This window comes from Protopterus annectens, chromosome 17.part0 (assembly GCF_019279795.1).
Source record: "Protopterus annectens isolate FY-2018-M chromosome 17.part0, PAN1.0, whole genome shotgun sequence".
Classification (NCBI taxonomy): Eukaryota; Metazoa; Chordata; order Ceratodontiformes; family Protopteridae; genus Protopterus; species Protopterus annectens.
The window spans coordinates 172,495,909-172,513,951 of NC_056751.1; positions in this window are offsets into that span (position 1 = coordinate 172,495,909).

Sequence of the window (18,043 nt, forward strand, 5' to 3'; positions counted from 1 at the left end):
ATTTAAGGATATTTGTTGTCTCCACCATCTGATTTCTCTTCTGACAACCCCCAGCAATTTGATTGAAAAACAAAGGATGTTGGTGCTGGGACTAAAGTGACTAAAGATAATATTGTATCTTTCTCATGTGGAGTCTTGCCAGGGATATCATGAGAATCACAGATGCCATGAAACCCAAAATACTGAGCTATTCCCCCACAGTAATAATCAGAAATTAAATTCTCCTCTGAGTCTGAATCATACATCAAAAGAGAGAACACTGCATCTGTCCTTTCATTTCCTATACAGATTCAGAATCTTGAATATTTTTAGAAAAAACAGGCATCCCTCTTTCTTTCACCAGAAACTACTTTATAAGAAGGACCAATAGCATGAATTAACCCCTGAGCCAATTCCAGTAAACTACTCCTGTCTAAGGAAATCTGAGAAGGAGTAGATACATGTTTACTTTTCTGGGGTGTGGGGGTGACTGGAAGAATGGGGCCAGCAGTGTTATTAATGGCAGCAGCCGCTTCCCTAGGGATGAACACAACATTCTGGTAAAAAGGGAAAGCCTTCCCTGTTCCCTCTCCTTGGACTGACAAGACTGGCTCTCCTTTGTCTACTGAGGGGACCCAAACAGCCACAGAGGATGTGGCTACCCCAGGTCCACAGTGCCTATAGGTGCTACACCAGAGGGATCCAGGGTAAAAGATGAGTGGTCTGAGGTACATCTAATGGCCACAGCAGAGTCACTCTCCTGTGGCTGAGGCAAATTATTAGGCTGCTGTGTTAGAAATGGCTATTTGCCTAACTTTTTCTTTTTGTGGCTGGGAGAAGGACCAACTGCAGGACCAGCAGTTTGCTCCATGGTCAAGTTGAAAACTGTGTCTCTTTCCCATGGAAAACAAGTAGCAAAAGCCTATAAAACTTATCAGTCTTACTTTCTTCACATAAAAACATAGCAAAAAGCATTTTAAAACACTTTGCCAGCCTCCCAAAACAAAATAAACATGATTTCTCAAAAAATGTTTTTCAATTACTTTATAAACAACTTTTAAACTGATAGGAAAGATCAATCTCATTTACAAGTACAATATGGTCTCGTGACAGTCTGTTAAAACATAAACTCTTAGTTTTAAAATAAATTTGTTGAACTGGGAAGTATTAATAATCAAACAATTTTTTTTTTTTTTAAAAATGGAAGTTTTTTTCCCCAAAGGTAACTTATCTGGCCAGAAAAGGAACAGCACAAACAGACCATCAATCCTCGAAAGCCTCAGAGTATACTCTTTGGTGGCAGGAAAGTTCTAAAGGGTTTGGCATTCAAACCTGTATTTTTAGTCAGCTCATCTTGAGATGACTGTCTGTTTGGGTGTATGGAAGGTGCCCTGAAACTTTGGAAGCTGAATGGCTGTTATATCTTCAGTACGATAAACATGATACTCTTTGTTAAATTTCTGATCCATAATGTCTAGCTTCCTTGATTTATACAAATCACAGCACTCAAAAGACTAAATTGTGTGAAATGTTGACTGAATACAGTTTTATGCAAATGTGCTTTATTTGCACAAAAGATGATTTTTCAATGAGTCACAGTTCTAGTCTTATTGCTAAATGTGCTAACTTGTAGTTCCTTCTCGGTATTTAATAATATCTGTTTACCAGATAGGGGTATCACTGATTCTGCTTCTTCAGGAAATGTGGGCATCATAAAAATGGATATGTAGGTAGAACTGATACAGCATCCACTACCTCTTGTTGCCTCAGCAATGCAGGTCATGTCACCACAGGTAGTAATTACACTTTGAACTTTACTAAACTTTACTATTGGCAGTGGTCTTGTATAGAACCATATGGACCTGCTACTGTGAGCATTGATTGCATGCTGGATTGACTGCTTACGAATGTATCTGTACAGTGCGACTAATAAGATTTGTACCATATACAGCTACAGCATTTGCATTGACACAATATGGGCACCGCATAGTTGTGCTACATCAGTGGACTCACTGATGTGCGGAATATTGTATAGTAACATCCCACTATATAGTTAGTGCAGTAGTGTTGTTATGTATCCTAGAGACATTTACCTGCACTCCAACAATACACAGGTTAGTGACTATTTTATATACTTACCACACTTGTCCTTGTGCTCCATGTCTGTCGATGAACAATCTGCACTCACATCCCTTTCATTGCTGAAAACATTGATTCATCAGGCTGTATCTTGCATTCTGGACATATGATATCTTCTCTTGCAAAATAGGGAAGGGCTCCTGGAAAATTTCATGGTTTATTGTCTTTTTGTTTTATTCCTTTTTTAACCAGATAAACCTACCAGGAACAGGCATCTTTTCATGGCTGACCCTGGAGAGTAACCATTTCAAATGTCTGGTCACAGAATGTCAAGTCACGAAATGTGGAGACTGAGTGACTGAAGATCTAGACTAACCATTTCAAATGTCTGGTCTTAGAATGTCAAGTCACAAAATGTGGGAGACTAAGTGACCAGAAATCCAGGCACATATATAGTAAGTCCAGTTGCCATTTCTTGGGATATTCTCTTTTCTCCAAGGTATGGCAGTCTCAGACTTGGTGTATATATAATTTGGTGGGGGGGGGGGGGTTCAGGAGACCTTGTCCCTTGCAAGAAACAAGTTTAACTCATTACATCTGGGAGACACCTGTAGGTATTTCTGCAGTTACATTCTACTGATGATTCTAGGTGTGAAATATTTGCATCGATAATTTCATCACCATGCTTCTTAAGGCTCATGTTTTGTTTATACTTCCCTGGAAGCTATAAGGATTCTAAGAAGGGATATGATGTCCAAGCTTGGGCTTGATAGGAATTTGTATAGATTGTGTAAATATTGTATATATTATTCACTTATTGACTTAACTATAATGTCACATGCATGCATTCTCTCAATTGCTATAGGGAGGTAGGTATGCACGGGTGTAGGATTGAGGGGTTTTAGTGCCATGTTTTTACTAATTGCTGCTTTAACTCTATGGTATTTTAGTGCTTATATTATCCTTCTACCTTTTTCATATCTTCTTCCACCACTTGATAAATTCTTATGTAAGTTTATACTTAGCATGTTCAGACGATTTATTAAAAAATAGTATGGCTAATAATTCCAATGTACTGACAGTGTCATCTTGGAATGTTAGGGGACTCAATAACTGTGATAAGAAAAAACTGGCAATGCATATTTTACTTAAATCCAATTGTAATGTTTGCTTTTTACAAGAGACACATCTATTAACTACAGATTGGACAAATGACATGAGGAAAACATGGATTAGTGACATTATTTCCTCTGGCTCGGTTAACAACTCGAAGGGAGTGGCTATTATTGTTAAAAAATCCTTCCAGATACAAGTTATATCAAAAGGGAGTGACCAAGAGGGGAGATGGTGTTACTTCACTTGCTGCATTCAGCCAATAATTGAACCGATATTATTTCTTAATATTTATGGGCCATGTTCTGGACAATCCAAATTCATTATTAAGATTTATAACCTCCTGCTTAAGTTCCCGAATCACGTCCTAATAATTGGAGGAGACTGGAATACTGTCATTAACCCACAGGTGGATCGTAAAGGGAAAGATAACCATAGCAATATCATAACTTGTAAAGCCTTATCTGACATGATTGATGATTTTGGCTTGTGGGACCCAATTGCATCCAGTACTACTGCCTTAGAAGACGGACATAAACACTTTACTTATTTTTCTAAATGTCATCACTCATGGTCCCGGATTGACTATTTTTTGGTCTCAGATTGCTTGAGAAATAAGAAAACTAAATTTTCGGTTGAGCCCCGTTTCCTATCAGACCACTCAAGAATAATCTTAGAAGTTAGTTTAACCCAACCTAGTACCCCTACAACTCCTAACTGGTCTCTAAACTGTAATCTTTTAAATGATAAGTCTCTGGATAATGATGTTAAAATGACTCTTAAAGATCTTTACGGTAATAAACAAGACAAACTCATTTCCTTTGATATTAGATGGGCTGCAACTAAAGCCGTGCTTCGAGGTATCTTCATTAAGAAAGCGAGTTTTCTTAAAAACCATGACTAAAAAATTAGGAGACTTACAGGCTGAAATTGATCGCCTAGAGAAAAAGCTGTTAGATGGATACTCTGAGGGCACAGAAAAAGAACTAACTACCAAACAAAAAGAACTATTTGAATACCACCAATCTAATCTGTCCCTTTGGGAATTCAAATATATAGCGAGATTCTCAGAATACATTCAAACTCCCTCCAAGGCTTTGGCGAGAATTATTCTGAACACACCCAGATCCCCGAGAATTTCTTGCATCCAATACGAAAATCAGGTCTATAGATCTGACGAGCATATCCTTCACCTTTTTCACCAAATATATTCAGATATCTATGCCAATTCCAACTTCATGACCTCCAAAGAAGAGATGGGAAATTTTCTGGATATGATTGATTTTCCGAAAATTACTGAACTGCAAAAAGATCAACTCATAGCCCAGTTTAATATTAAAGAAATTATAGAGACTATTGATAAACTGAAGACAGGGAAAGCTCCGGGCCCGGATGGTTTTCCATCTGAATTCTATAAATCACATAAAATCACTCTGGCCCCTATTTTATTAGACCTGTTTAAATCCATTGCTGCCAATGGTATTAAAGATCCATATATTAATCTGTCGAAAACTATCTTAATTCCTAAATCTACATTGGATGACACTAATCCTAATAACTACAGACCGATATCACTTATGAACGTAGATATTAAAATTCTGTCCTCCATTTTGGCAACTAGATTGAAAGGAGTACTAAACGATCTGATCTCCCCAGAACAAGCTGGATTTATGACCAACAGGCACACATGGGACAATACCCTAACATTAGAATCTATGATACAGTTATCTAAGCAGAACCGAGACCCTATTTATGCCTTGATATTAGACGCAAGTAAAGCCTTCGACAGGGTTAATTGGGATTTCCTGTTCTTGACTCTTTTAAAATTCGGACTCCCTTCTGAATTCGTTGATCTAATTAAGATTCTATATAATAGCTCATACACACACCTTTATATAAATAAAAAATTCTCAAAGCCGATTAAAATAGCCAATGGTACAAGACAAGGGTGCCCTCTGTCTCCCCTATTGTTCAACCTATATATAGAAGTACTACTTCTGTTTATTACACAGAAAGCCTACTATGCTATCCCGAGAATATGTAATCTTAGTATTAAATTTGCTGCCTTTGCGGATGACCTTAACTTGTATTTCATGTATCCCTCTAACAATGCAACAAAATTAATAAACTCCATAGATACCTTTGCAGCGATTTCTGACTATAAAATGAATGCCAATAAATCCCATATCTTCCAAATTAATCCTGAAGCCCACAAACCACATCTTTTTCCAGTCTTGCCTTTCCATACCTGTCACTCTTTCAACTACCTGGGAGTCACATATGAAGATTCGTATTCCTCTATTATGCAAGCTAACCTAGTGAAAATTTGGAACTCTATCACACAAGATATGAAACGTTGGCAATTGTTGAAACTTTCTACACTTTCCAAAATCGCCATCGTCAAAATGAATGTACTTCCAAAGATTCTCTATCAATATAATTCCTCCTTATCCCCGGTCACAATTACTTTTATCAAGAAAATCCAGAAAGAGATTGGAAAATTCATTTGGTACCCAAAATCAGTCAGGATGTCTTACTACAAACTCACAGCTCCCAAACTGAAAGGAGGTATGGTGTTGCCAAACTTTATTTTATACTATAGAATTATTCGAGCCAACAGAATTCTCAATATTGCCAACTATGCCACTGAATCCATGCCATGGACCCCTATTTGGACTAAGATATGGTACAAATATGCCATTAATAAAAACATCAATCCCAAATCTTTGCCTTTCCTCACGAGAGTTTCAATCAGGAAAATGAAAATACATAGAGTTCTCAAAGACCTAATTGAGAATTTTCAGGAACTTTTTAATTCGGTGGGCTTATCTAATGCCCTATTGTTATTTCAGCCTATCCATCTTAATCCTAACATTACAATGGGAGGCCAAATGTTGAACCTAAACAAATTTCCCCTGATCAAAAACTGCACGATATGGGATATACACAAATTTAAACATCTCTCCTTAAATGAGCTTAGAGGAATCCTATCGCTGTCTAAGGCTTATACTATTATTCTGAGGCAAATAAGGGACCTTATTTCATCCCTTTCTATGAATCAATACAAATCAGAATCTGAGATCAATATAGTCATACAGTTGCTTCTAAATTTAACTATCAAGAAACACATGCTTTCCATATCGTATAAAGCATTCTCCTCATACCTTTATGGAGATGAAGTTACCTTTGCCGAATATTGGAATAGACAAGGATCTAAAATATCCTTGCAACAGAAGAAAGAATCGATAATTCTCACGCTTAAATACTCCCCCTTTAAGAAATTTACCTATACCCAATTCATGATTATAAATAATCTATACCTTACCCCAACTCACCTAAATAAATTCAATGCCTCTATCCCCACCTCATGCCCTTGTTGTTCTCACTCTCATGCAGACATTATGCATATACTATGGTACTGCAAGTATGCTCATAATTTATGGTGTTCCCTCAAGGTTAGGCTGGATAAAATGGGTCAAGTCAACATTATCTTGGGAAATGGCTTTACTCCATATTACCAAGATCAATATGCCACCCCTTAGACGTAAAAGCCTGATTATTATATGCCTTTTGATTAAATTCTATATTACCAAACACTGGATAGACCATTCCAAATTAACTTGGGAGGGCTTTAAAAAGATGGCAGTTACATACATAACTTCTCAAAAATTAATAATTGTCAGCCCTCGTAAAAAATTGGAATTTAAGCACTTATGGAACTTCATTTTTTCACTATTAGATATGATTTAACCGAGCCATACCAACATAACTATAATTTTTAGAGCAGCTTATACTCTTCCTTTCCCTTTGTAATTTATAGACAAGCAGCTTTATGATGCATCTCTGAACATTTGGAATTTAATGGCACTGTGTATATAGTTGTTTCTATCTACTTCAAATATCAACTTGATTTGCTAACTTCTTTTATATGTAGCGTTGTGTTTCCACACTGCTTATGTATTCATATAACTTATCAACTTCTTGATGTTTTGGTTTTGTTTATTGATTTATATTAAAATACAATAAAGACTGTTTGAAAAAAAAAATAAAGTGACTAAAGATAATATTGTATCTTTCTCATGTGGAGTCTTGCCAGGGATATCATGAGAATCACAGATGCCATGAAACCCAAAATACTGAGCTATTCCCCCACAGTAATAATCAGAAATTAAATTCTCCTCTGAGTCTGAATCAGACATCAAAAGAGAGAACACTGCATCTGTCCTTTCATTTCCTATACAGATTCAGAATCTTGAATATTTTTAGAAAAAACAGGCATCCCTCTTTCTTTCACCAGAAACTACTTTATAAGAAGGACCAATAGCATGAATTAACCCCTGAGCCAATTCCAGTAAACTACTCCTGTCTAAGGAAATCTGAGAAGGAGTAGATACATGTTTACTTTTCTGGGGTGGGGGATGACTGGAAGAATGGGGCCAGCAGTGTTATTAATGGCAGCAGCCACTTCCCTAGGGATGAACACAACATTCTGGTAAAAAGGGAAAGCCTTCCCTGTTCCCTCTCCTTGGACTGACAAGACTGGCTCTCCTTTGTCTACTGAGGGGACCCAAACAGCCGCGAAGGATGTGGCTACCCCAGGTCCACAGTGCCTATGGGTGCTACACCAGAGGGATCCAGGGTAAAAGATGAGTTGTCTGAGGTACATCTAATGGCCACAGCAGAGTCACTCTCCTGTGGCTGAGGCAAATTATTAGGCTGCTGTGGTAGAAATGGCTATTTGCCTAACTTTTTCTTTTTGTGGCTGGGAGAAGGACCAACTGCAGGACCAGCAGTTTGCTCCATGGTCAAGTTGAAAACTGTGTCTCTTTCCCATAGAAAACAAGTAGTAAAAGCCTATAAAACTTATCAGTCTTACTTTCTTCACATAGAAACATAGCAAAAAGTATTTTAAAACACTTTGCCAGCCTCCCAAAGCAAAATAAACATGATTTCTCAAAAAATGTTTTTCAATTACTTTATAAACAACTTTTAAACTAATAGGAAAGATCAATCTCATTTACAAGTACAATATGGTCTCGTGACAGTATGTTAAAACATAAACTCTTAGCTTTAAAATAAATTTGTTGAACTGGAAAGTATTAATAATCAAACAATTTTTTTTTTTAAAATTGGAAGTTTTTTTCCCCAAAGGTAACTTATCTGGCCAGAAAAGGAACAGCACAAACCGACCATCAATCCTCGAAAGCCTCAGAGTATACTCTTTGGTGTCAGGAAAGTTCTAAAGGGTTTGGCATTCAAACCTGTCTTTTTAGTCAGCTCATCTTGAGATGACTGTCTGTTTGGGTGTATGGAAGGTGCCCTGAAACTTTGGAAGCTGAATGGCTGTTATATCTTCAGTACGATAAACATGATACTCTTTGTTAAATTTCTGATCCATAATGTCTAGCTTCCTTGATTTATACAAATCACAGCACTCAAAAGACTAAATTGTGTGAAATGTTGACTGAATACAGTTTTATGCAAATGTGCTTTATTTGCACAAAAGATGATTTTTCAATGAGTCACAGTTCTAGTCTTATTGCTAAATGTGCTAACTTGTAGTTCCTTCTCGGTATTTAATAATAGCTGTTTACCAGATAGGGGTATCACTGATTCTGCTTCTTCAGGAAATGTGGGCATCATAAAAATGGATATGTAGGTAGAACTGATACAGCATCCACTACCTCTTGTTGCCTCAGCAATGCAGGTCATGTCACCACGGGTAGTAATTACACTTTGAACTTTACTAAACTTTACTATTGGCAGTGGTCTTGTATAGAACCATATGGACCTGCTACTGTGAGCATTGATTGCATGCTGGATTGACTGCTTACGAATGTATCTGTACAGTGCGACTAATAAGATTTGTACCATATATAGCTACATAGCATTTGCATTGACACAATATGGGCACCACATAGTTGTGCTACATCAGTGGACTCACTGATGTGCGGAATATTGTATAGTAACATCCCACTATATAGTTAGTGCAGTAGTGTTGTTATGTATCCTAGAGACATTTACCTGCACTCCAACAATACACAGGTTAGTGGCTATTTTATATACTTACCACACTTGTCCTTGTGCTCCATGTCTGTCGATGAACAATCTGCACTCACATCCCTTTCATTGCTGAAGACATTGATTCATCAGGCTGTAGCTCCTGGAAAATTTCATGGTTTATTATCTTTTTGTTTTATTCCTTTTTTAACCAGATAAACCTACCAGGAACAGGCATCTTTTCATGGCTGACCCTGGAGAGTAACCCTTTCAAATGTCTGGTCACAGAATGTCAAGTCACGAAATGTGGAGACTGAGTGACTGAAGATCTAGACTAACCATTTCAAATGTCTGGTCTTAGAATGTCAAGTCACAAAATGTGGGAGACTAAGTGACCAGAAATCCAGGCACATATACAATAAGTCCAATTGACATTTCTTGGGATATTCTCTTTTCTCCAAAGTATGGCAGTCTCGGACTTGGTGTATATATAATTTGGGGGGGGGTTCAGGAGATCTTGTCCCTTGCAAGAAACAAGTTTATCTCATTACATCTGGGAGACACCTGTAGGTATTTCTGCAGTTACATTCTACTGATGACGCTAGGTGTGAAATATTTGCATCGATAATTTCATCACCATGCTTCTTAAGGCTTACACAATGGCAAACACAACTAATGCAGGCAAAGAGATATTAATTGCTTTTCATATAGTATTTATTTATTTATTTATATTGTCATAAATTTTATGTTTTTCTAAATATCTCAACAACCAAGTAGCACTAAAAGAACTTTTTAGCCTCATACAAAAGCTCTCAGCTGGATGAACAAAGTTCTGCTAACCTTATGTGTGAAACTTGAGTGATTACTGAGATATCGTAAGTTGTTTACAGAATATTACAAAGTTAATAATTACTATGTTTACTGTGACTTATAAATGTATTTATTTATTGACATTTGTTAACTGGGAAAGTCCACTGGGTCAGAGAACCCATTTTCAGTGGAGGCCCAGGGAGAAAAGCTCCACAGTATGCTTAATACATTTATAAAATAGACATGTTTGACAATGATTGGTACAACAAATTCAGGAAAAAAATTCTAAATTCTAAATAAAGAGTGTATATAAAGTAAATATAGAACCAGTTAATCATTTCATAAGGTTTATACAGAGAAAGTACATTTGAAGAAAACAGAGTGTACATTTGTTTTATTTTGCAAATTTATGTAGTCTGAAGTTAGTAGTTAGAAGTTAGTAGTTAAAAGTAAGTAAATACGTTTTTAGGGTGGTTTGTTTGTGTGGCAGGTACATGATGGATTATTTAGGTAGTGTGATTTTAAGGCTGTTTTGAAGGTTTTAGTGTGGTCAGTTTGAGTTCTATAACTTTGCAATGATATGGGAATACAGACATTTCCCTGCCCTTGTGTTGGGTTTAGTTATGGTTAGTAGGTATTTGTTGGAGGATCTGAGAGTTCTAGTAGGAATATACATTTGAAGGATTGAGTTGAGTGCAGGGCAGTCATTGGGTTTGTACATTAGCTTGTGTGCTATGACAAGATGGGTATACTCGAGGTGGTGGGAAAATTATAGCCAATTAAGATTATTGATAGCTTGTCAGTGGTGAGAGCGATATGATGTTCCGTTGGCAAATTTGACTATTTTATAGTAGCATGATTGTAGTTTATTTGTAAGGGATGTGTGTAGGTTGGTAAAAATTGCACTACCATATAGAAGAGAGGAGATGAGTAATGTGCTGGCTAGTTTAGTTTTGGTATTGTTTTCCAGGTAAAGTTTATGGCAGTATAGCTTGCCTAATTTAAAATGTGTGTTTTTTATAGCATTTAGGATATGGGGTTCATAACTGAGTTTGTTGTCTGTTGTTACTCCTAGTAATTTGGCAGTTTTTACTATTTCTAGTTCAGTACCATCTTTAGCAAAGATTTTAAAGTCAAAGTCAGGAGGGACCATAGAGAAAAGTAATAGTTTTGTTTTTTTAGGGTTTAGCATTAGTTGAAAATTGATGAGCCATGATTTGACAGAAGTGAATGCTTTTTGCATATTTGTGATGAGAACTATAAAATTGTTGGAGGTGGATACTAGTGTCGAATAATCTGCATACTGGATAAGGTTTTGGATATGGGGAGTTACATGTAAATCGTTTATAAAAATAAGTAATGGTCCTAGAATGGATCCTTGTGGGACCCCTACGTTGTTCTTTTGGTAATTGGATTGAGAAGTTTGCCACCAAACAGATAGTTCTCTATTTTGTAAATAAGAGGTAAATCAGTTAAGGGATTCAAGGGAGCATACTAAGTTGATATAGCAGCTTTGTATGTGACACTGTGTCAAAAGCCTTAGAAAGGTCCAATAGTATAACAGAGGTAGGATGACCAGCATCAATGGCTTTGTTTACAGTGTCTGAAAAAGAGAGCAGAGCAGTAATTGTGCTATGGCCTGAGCATACACCATGTTGTGTGGGGGATAGAAGAGCATTGTCAGATAGATGTTTCAAGATTTGTGTATGGACGCATTTTTCTAATATTTTTGATAGAGGAGAGAGTATAGAGATAGGACGGTAGTTGGAGAGGTCATGGGAGTTTCCACCTTTATGGAGTGGGGAAATGATGGATTTTTTCCATAAAAGGGGGACTTGGGATTCTGTAATGGACCAATTTATAAGAATGCTAACTGGATAAGCAATTGCACTCGCTGCAAGCTGCAGATATTAAGGAGGAAGGTTGTCAGCAGAAATTGAGCAAGGTTTTAGTTTGTTTAATAATTTTAAGATTACAGAGGTGGGTACAGGTTGAAGCGAAAAGTTTTGGACTGAAAAAGTATTAGTATGATTACTTTTGGGGTGGGTGTTATTGGGTGATAGAGGGTGGGCAGCACTCTGGTGATTACAGCATATGTCAGGTGGAGGGTGTTTGAGTAGGTTTTGAATGGTAGTGATGAAGTGGGTGTTAAAGTCATGGACAATTTGTTGTGGAGTTTTTTCTGGTGCAGGGGAGGGATTTTGCAAGCTGCCAGGGTTGAGTAGAGTGGAAACTGACTTCCAAAACATTTTAGAATTATTGCTAGACATTGACAGTTTAGAGGAAAAGAAGTATTTTTTGTCCTGTATCACTAATGTTTTTGCTTTATTATGAATTTGCTTGAAATTCAGTTCATTTTGTTTAGTTCTTTTAGCCATATTTTCCAAAGCTTGCTTCTAAGAATGAGAGTTTGTTTAGTTTGTTTTGTCAACCAGGGGGCATGACTGATTTTGATTTGCTTAGTTCACATTGGAGCTAAGCTGTTGAAAACATGTAAGAAAACGTTGTTGAATAAATTTACAGCCTCATCTAGGGGGAGTGATTTTAATAGGCTCTAGTTCTGAGCTTTTACAATGATTAAGAATTATTTTTGGTTAAAGTGGGCCAGATTTCTAGAAGTTCTATAAGTATGTGACTTGGTAATTTGGGGATGAGTCCTATGGGTACAGGCTGAGAGGTAATCACTTAGAGTATTAGGTAGGGTGCCTGGGTTTGCATAGTTATGGAGGTTCGATACTAGTATCTCATCTAGGGTGGCTTTAGATTGTGTTGCTAGTCCATGGGTGGGTATGAAGATGAGTTCTGTGAAACTATGTAGGTTTAAACTAAGTGTTGGTGAGGGGGATATTAATTTTAACCAGTTTATATTAGTGTCGCCAAGAATTACAGTTTCATGAGATATATTTGAATTTATCCAGGATAAGAAGTCTTCAAGTGTGTGGGTGTTTTGGCCTGGTGGGATATAAATTACAGCGATGCAAATGTGTTTGTTGTTATTTATCTGTAGGGATGTAAGTAGGAGCTCTAGGTTCCCAAAAGTGGGAGTAGGTTTTGGATGGGTTGTTATTTGTAGGGAGTTTTGATAGATTAGTGCCATACCACCTCCCTTTTTATTAAGTATATCGGAACGAATTATGTTATATCCAGGAGGGAGAATTTCAGTGTCAGTAATATGTGGCTTTAGCCACGTCTCAGTTACTGCCACAATGTTAGAGGTGTGGATAGTTAGCCAGGCATGGAATTCAGTTACTTTGTTGCAAATACTGCAAGTGTTAATTGTTATGAAATGAAGTGTCTCATCAATTGTGTTAGTGGTGAGTGATGAGGGGTGGGTTGGACCTGGATTTGGTTGGATATCACCACTTAGTGCTAATAATAGAGAGATTTGGGTGACAAAGTGGGTTTGCTGTTGATTAAGGATGGTTTTATGGAAATGTAATAGGTGTATTTTTTCTAGGGATATGAGATATTAGTTTTATTTTGGTAGAGGTTATGATATGAGATACAAGTAGAGAGGGAGAGATGTCTGAGTAACTTAGCTTATTTAGGTTCAAAGGAAGGGTTTGTGTGCAGGAGGTATATGGTGTGAGGTCTAAGGTAGTATGTATAGAGGTGGATTATGCCAAAAAGTAAAGAAGTATGCTGAAGGCATAAATTGAAAGCAAGCATGATAGGCAATGTTGTGTGGATAGTAGGGGCCATGTGATAGTGAGAGTGCATGTGTGTGTGGAAGAAATGGGAGGGTATTTTCTAAGTGCAGTAAGTGGAAGGAGTTTATTGGGTAATTGAAACAGGGGAGTGGTAAGTAAAGAGTAAATGTAATTGATATGGGGGTGGGTGAGAATGGAGGTAGGGTGAGAATGGGGGTAGGGTAGGGTTGCGAAGTGAGCCCCGAGCAGAGAGGAGGGTGAATGGACCGGGTAAAGCTGGACCTTGAAAATTGTAAAACCAAGTAATGTGAGCTAGAAAACATATCTCCACAGTCAAATAAAATGCAGGTGAGAAAGTCAAAAAATATAATTTCCTACAGTTTATTCTTTGTGTTGCACTAGGGATATCTGACCATACTAGACTGTTATAGCAGTTACAAAGAAGGATGTGTTTGCTGGTGAAATAAATACTACAAGCTAGGGATAGAAAGTGGTATTTCAGTTGGGGGTAAGGGAGATGGTAGCAGGCCGGGTAGAATGGGTAAGCACACCAATAAAGCCCTGCCAAATACTGTACTTAGTACAAGTAGGGCTAGTTGTGCTTTCAGGGTACAAGGGGAGATACCATATTCAGAATAGGGAGAGCATGATAGGTATGCATTTTTAGAAATGAGTAGAGGTGCACGGGGGGCTACTCTGCAGCGAGCTTCCTTTAATAAAATGGTAGTTGTGGATATTACAAAGGTTTAGAAAAGCTGGACATACATATTTTGTTTCCACCTTGGTGGGTTTAGTTGCAGAGGGTCCAAAAGTTGTTGAGTGGAGCCCGGACACTGTTAAATGCAGTTTCAAACTGCCAAAGTGAATATGAGAACTTAGGTGGGATATTTAATGTCCTTTATGTGTAGGGCGTAATAGTTTTTTGCCAACTTGGTGGGTTTAGTTGCAGAGGGTCCAAATGTTGTTGAGTGGAGCCCGGACACTGTTAAATGCAGTTTCAAACTGTCGAGTTGAATATGAGCACTTAGGTGGGATATTTATCATCCTTTAGGTGCAGGGCATAATAGTTTTTTGCCAACTTGGTGGGTTTAGTTGCAGAGGGTCCAAAAGTTGTTGATTGGAGCCCGGATGCTGTTAAATTCAGTTTCAAACTGCCGAGTTGAATATGAGCACTTAGGTGGGATATTTAACGTCCTTTATATGCAGGGTGTAATAGTTTTTTGCCAACTTGGTGGGTTTAGTTTCAGAGGGTCCAAAAGTTGTTGAGTGGAGCCCAAGTAAAATCCAGATTAAGACCTAGAACCTAAAGAATACTGAGCAGCTTGCCATTGACACTGTTTTAGTTAACCTCTATGGTTCCGGAGATCAAAATCTTAGGCTCCACTCATTGGCAGTTATGGTGCAAACTTCCATAGCTCCATTGGATGGAATGGGGTACATGAGTAGAGAGATGTTTTATATTCACTCTTCTTCTGTATTTTTGGTCATTTATTTTAAAGTGTAGAAATTCAGCATTGCACTGCTCAGCACACTTCACCACCATAGCAGCTGTGTACAATGCTTGCTTCAAGAGCATTTCTGTTGTGCACATCCTTGATATGGCTATTTGATCCTTAGTGCACATCGTACTGTTACTTAACATCATTGTCTTGCTCTCTCCCTTCAGGGATATGGGTTAAATTTGGAAAGTCAATTCTTGATGACTCAGACATCTAAACTCTAGCCTTGGATGATCCTTAAACTTCTTCTACCTCTCAGAATTCTTTCCACCTACACACCCCTAAAGGAATGTCCTTGACATTATATAGGTTCCTAGGTTGGTACTAGGCTATCGGCCCTAGGGCCTATACAAGTCTAGCCATAAAAATTCCCTGGGTATTTCTTCCCACAATATTTACTTCCCTGGACCTCTGTCTAGCAGGGCGACTGACATGATCCCCGAGGTGAATTTCCTATCGCCCATCCAATCATCAAGGTTCCTTTTGAAGAGGGTCAAGGAGGTGCTCTGCTTGACATGTATGGGCAGTCTATTCCAGAGTATGTGGTGTCTCTGTACTAGTTACATTGTTACTTTAATGGTTGCTATATGAGAGGACCCTCCTTGGTCATCAGTAATACTGTCTGCATCCTTCAGTGAATGAATGGTTATTTTGCTATTAGATTTCCTTGTAAGTTGGGTAAGTACACATCCCTATATCATTTACTTGATGGTGAATGCAAAATCTGTATTAGTATTTATGGATTTAAGAGGAGGAACTTGCTAGCAGCAAACCAATGAATTGGTGGATTTCAGGGATAAGTGATCTGACATAGTCAGCAGTTTATATCATGCTATCCATCAGCCACAGTGTTATTGAATATGTGATTTTGTTGAAAAAATACCAAATTCCATTTAGTAGAAAAGTAATCCCAACCTAGAATGACTCATGGAAGTTCCTCTTATAAAATAAACTGATAATGTAAGACCATATATGTTATTTCTTTGACATTGCTGTTATTTGTCTGGCATTTTGCATTGAGGGTTAAGGCTCTCAGCTGCAGTCCCTCTGGTACAGGGATTGCTTCGCTCAGCCTGCAATGATCTACTGTATGACCTGAAAGAAGTCACTTAACCAGATAGTGCTTTAAGGTAACTGGGAATCTGGGCTAGGCTCCTCAATAGTCTACTGGACATGGGAATCTGGACTAGGCTCCTCAGTAGTCTGCTGGACTACACACCTCTTAAATACTTATGAGCCTTTTCTATACCTGTCAGGCTTTCCTTTTTCCTCAAGAACTTTCTCGAGCTGCTATCTTTGTTCTATAGAGCAGGCATTGTGTTTTGATTATATGTAGATTTAAAAGGAAATGTTCCTAATTTCTTAATTTAGAAGTGCTAGCAGATTGAAAGTCAAGGGACAACTTGATTTGAGTTCTTAACTCACTATACACATGATGTTTGACTTAGAATCTAGGAAAAATGCCACCGGTGCTTTTCTCTGCACTTAGTTTCGATATCTGGCTACTAGTGAGGTTTGTCTGCTGGTGGAATATTTGTGTTTTATGTTTATTAGAGTGTTTTACCTACACATTTAAGCATAATCAATAGTCATCTGCAATACAGTACAATAGATACATATTAAGTAGCCTGCAGAGAGAGAGAGTGCACAATGCAGTTAGTAAAAATGATAACAATAGAATACCTCACAACTTTTACCTCCAGAGCTACAAACAAAGACAAAGTATTTAGGCAAAAGGGCTCAAAATTAGGAGCACTTTTTATATGTCGGTTCAATTGACTTAGAACTTCACAAAAGAATTTCCAGTTTCTGAAAGATGGAGTAAAATCTTGAAATCTCTCTTCAAAATCTGGACAGTTCAGAGGTAGTTACAATGATCAGATAAACATATATAATAAACAAAATACACAGAGAGCTGCAATCACAATAAGTCTTGATGGAATTTCAAAAGTGAGTGCAAGACAGGTGGAGTTAGTTATATGCCAGATGCAGCCCATATATAAACTATTTATAATATTTACAAAGTATGATATTTATAATATACATATGATAAAAGCATCAGAAATAAGTAATTCAATGAAAAGAACTTGGAGCTAATATTTTTGTTTGTAGATAATGTAAGGCATTACCTTACGTCTTAAAAACACTCCCATGTTTTAATTAACTAACATTTAATTAATTTTTCATAAAGATTTTCTTGTTTTCTACATCTTGAATGTCACATGGAAAGTTACATTTTGACTGCAGATTATATTTAACTACTGAAATGCAGGAATTATGGTATACCACGTGAGGCCTGATGCTATGTGGTCCCAGTTCTGTGAGCTAATTTGTCCCTAACAATATGAAAAAGATATAGGACAGTAGGCTCCCTCCTATGTTCTGATTCTTAATTTATTTTATTCTTTCGTACTCCATTCACTCTTATTATCATCTGTGGAACTGCTTTTTTTTGTTTTGTTGTGCTTTTTTGGTCCCCTTGAACCTCATGTTTGCAAGCCTGACCACCAGTAGCCAATGTCCTACTCTCCAACTTCCCTCAGACTTACTCCATTTCTATTTACTTATTTATTTATTTATTTTGGTCTGGTTATGCTTTATATTACTCCTTCATGGTGTTCCAACTTTACATTTTCTTTCTTAGAAGTACACAACCTATAATATGTCTTTATTTTCAGTTCACTACAATTATGCACTTTATTTTTTCTTAGTGGATCAAATATAACATACAGCAAAATATTTGTTTTGTTGATGAGTGAATCCTGCTATGTACTGCTTTTATCTGGTTAACTAAATGAGTTGTCCAGAAACATTTACTACAAAGAAAAGTACCTAATTGAAAGATGTACTTCTACATATACATGGATAAGCAGAGATATATATAGGCATTCTTAGATATGTCCACAACCTCAA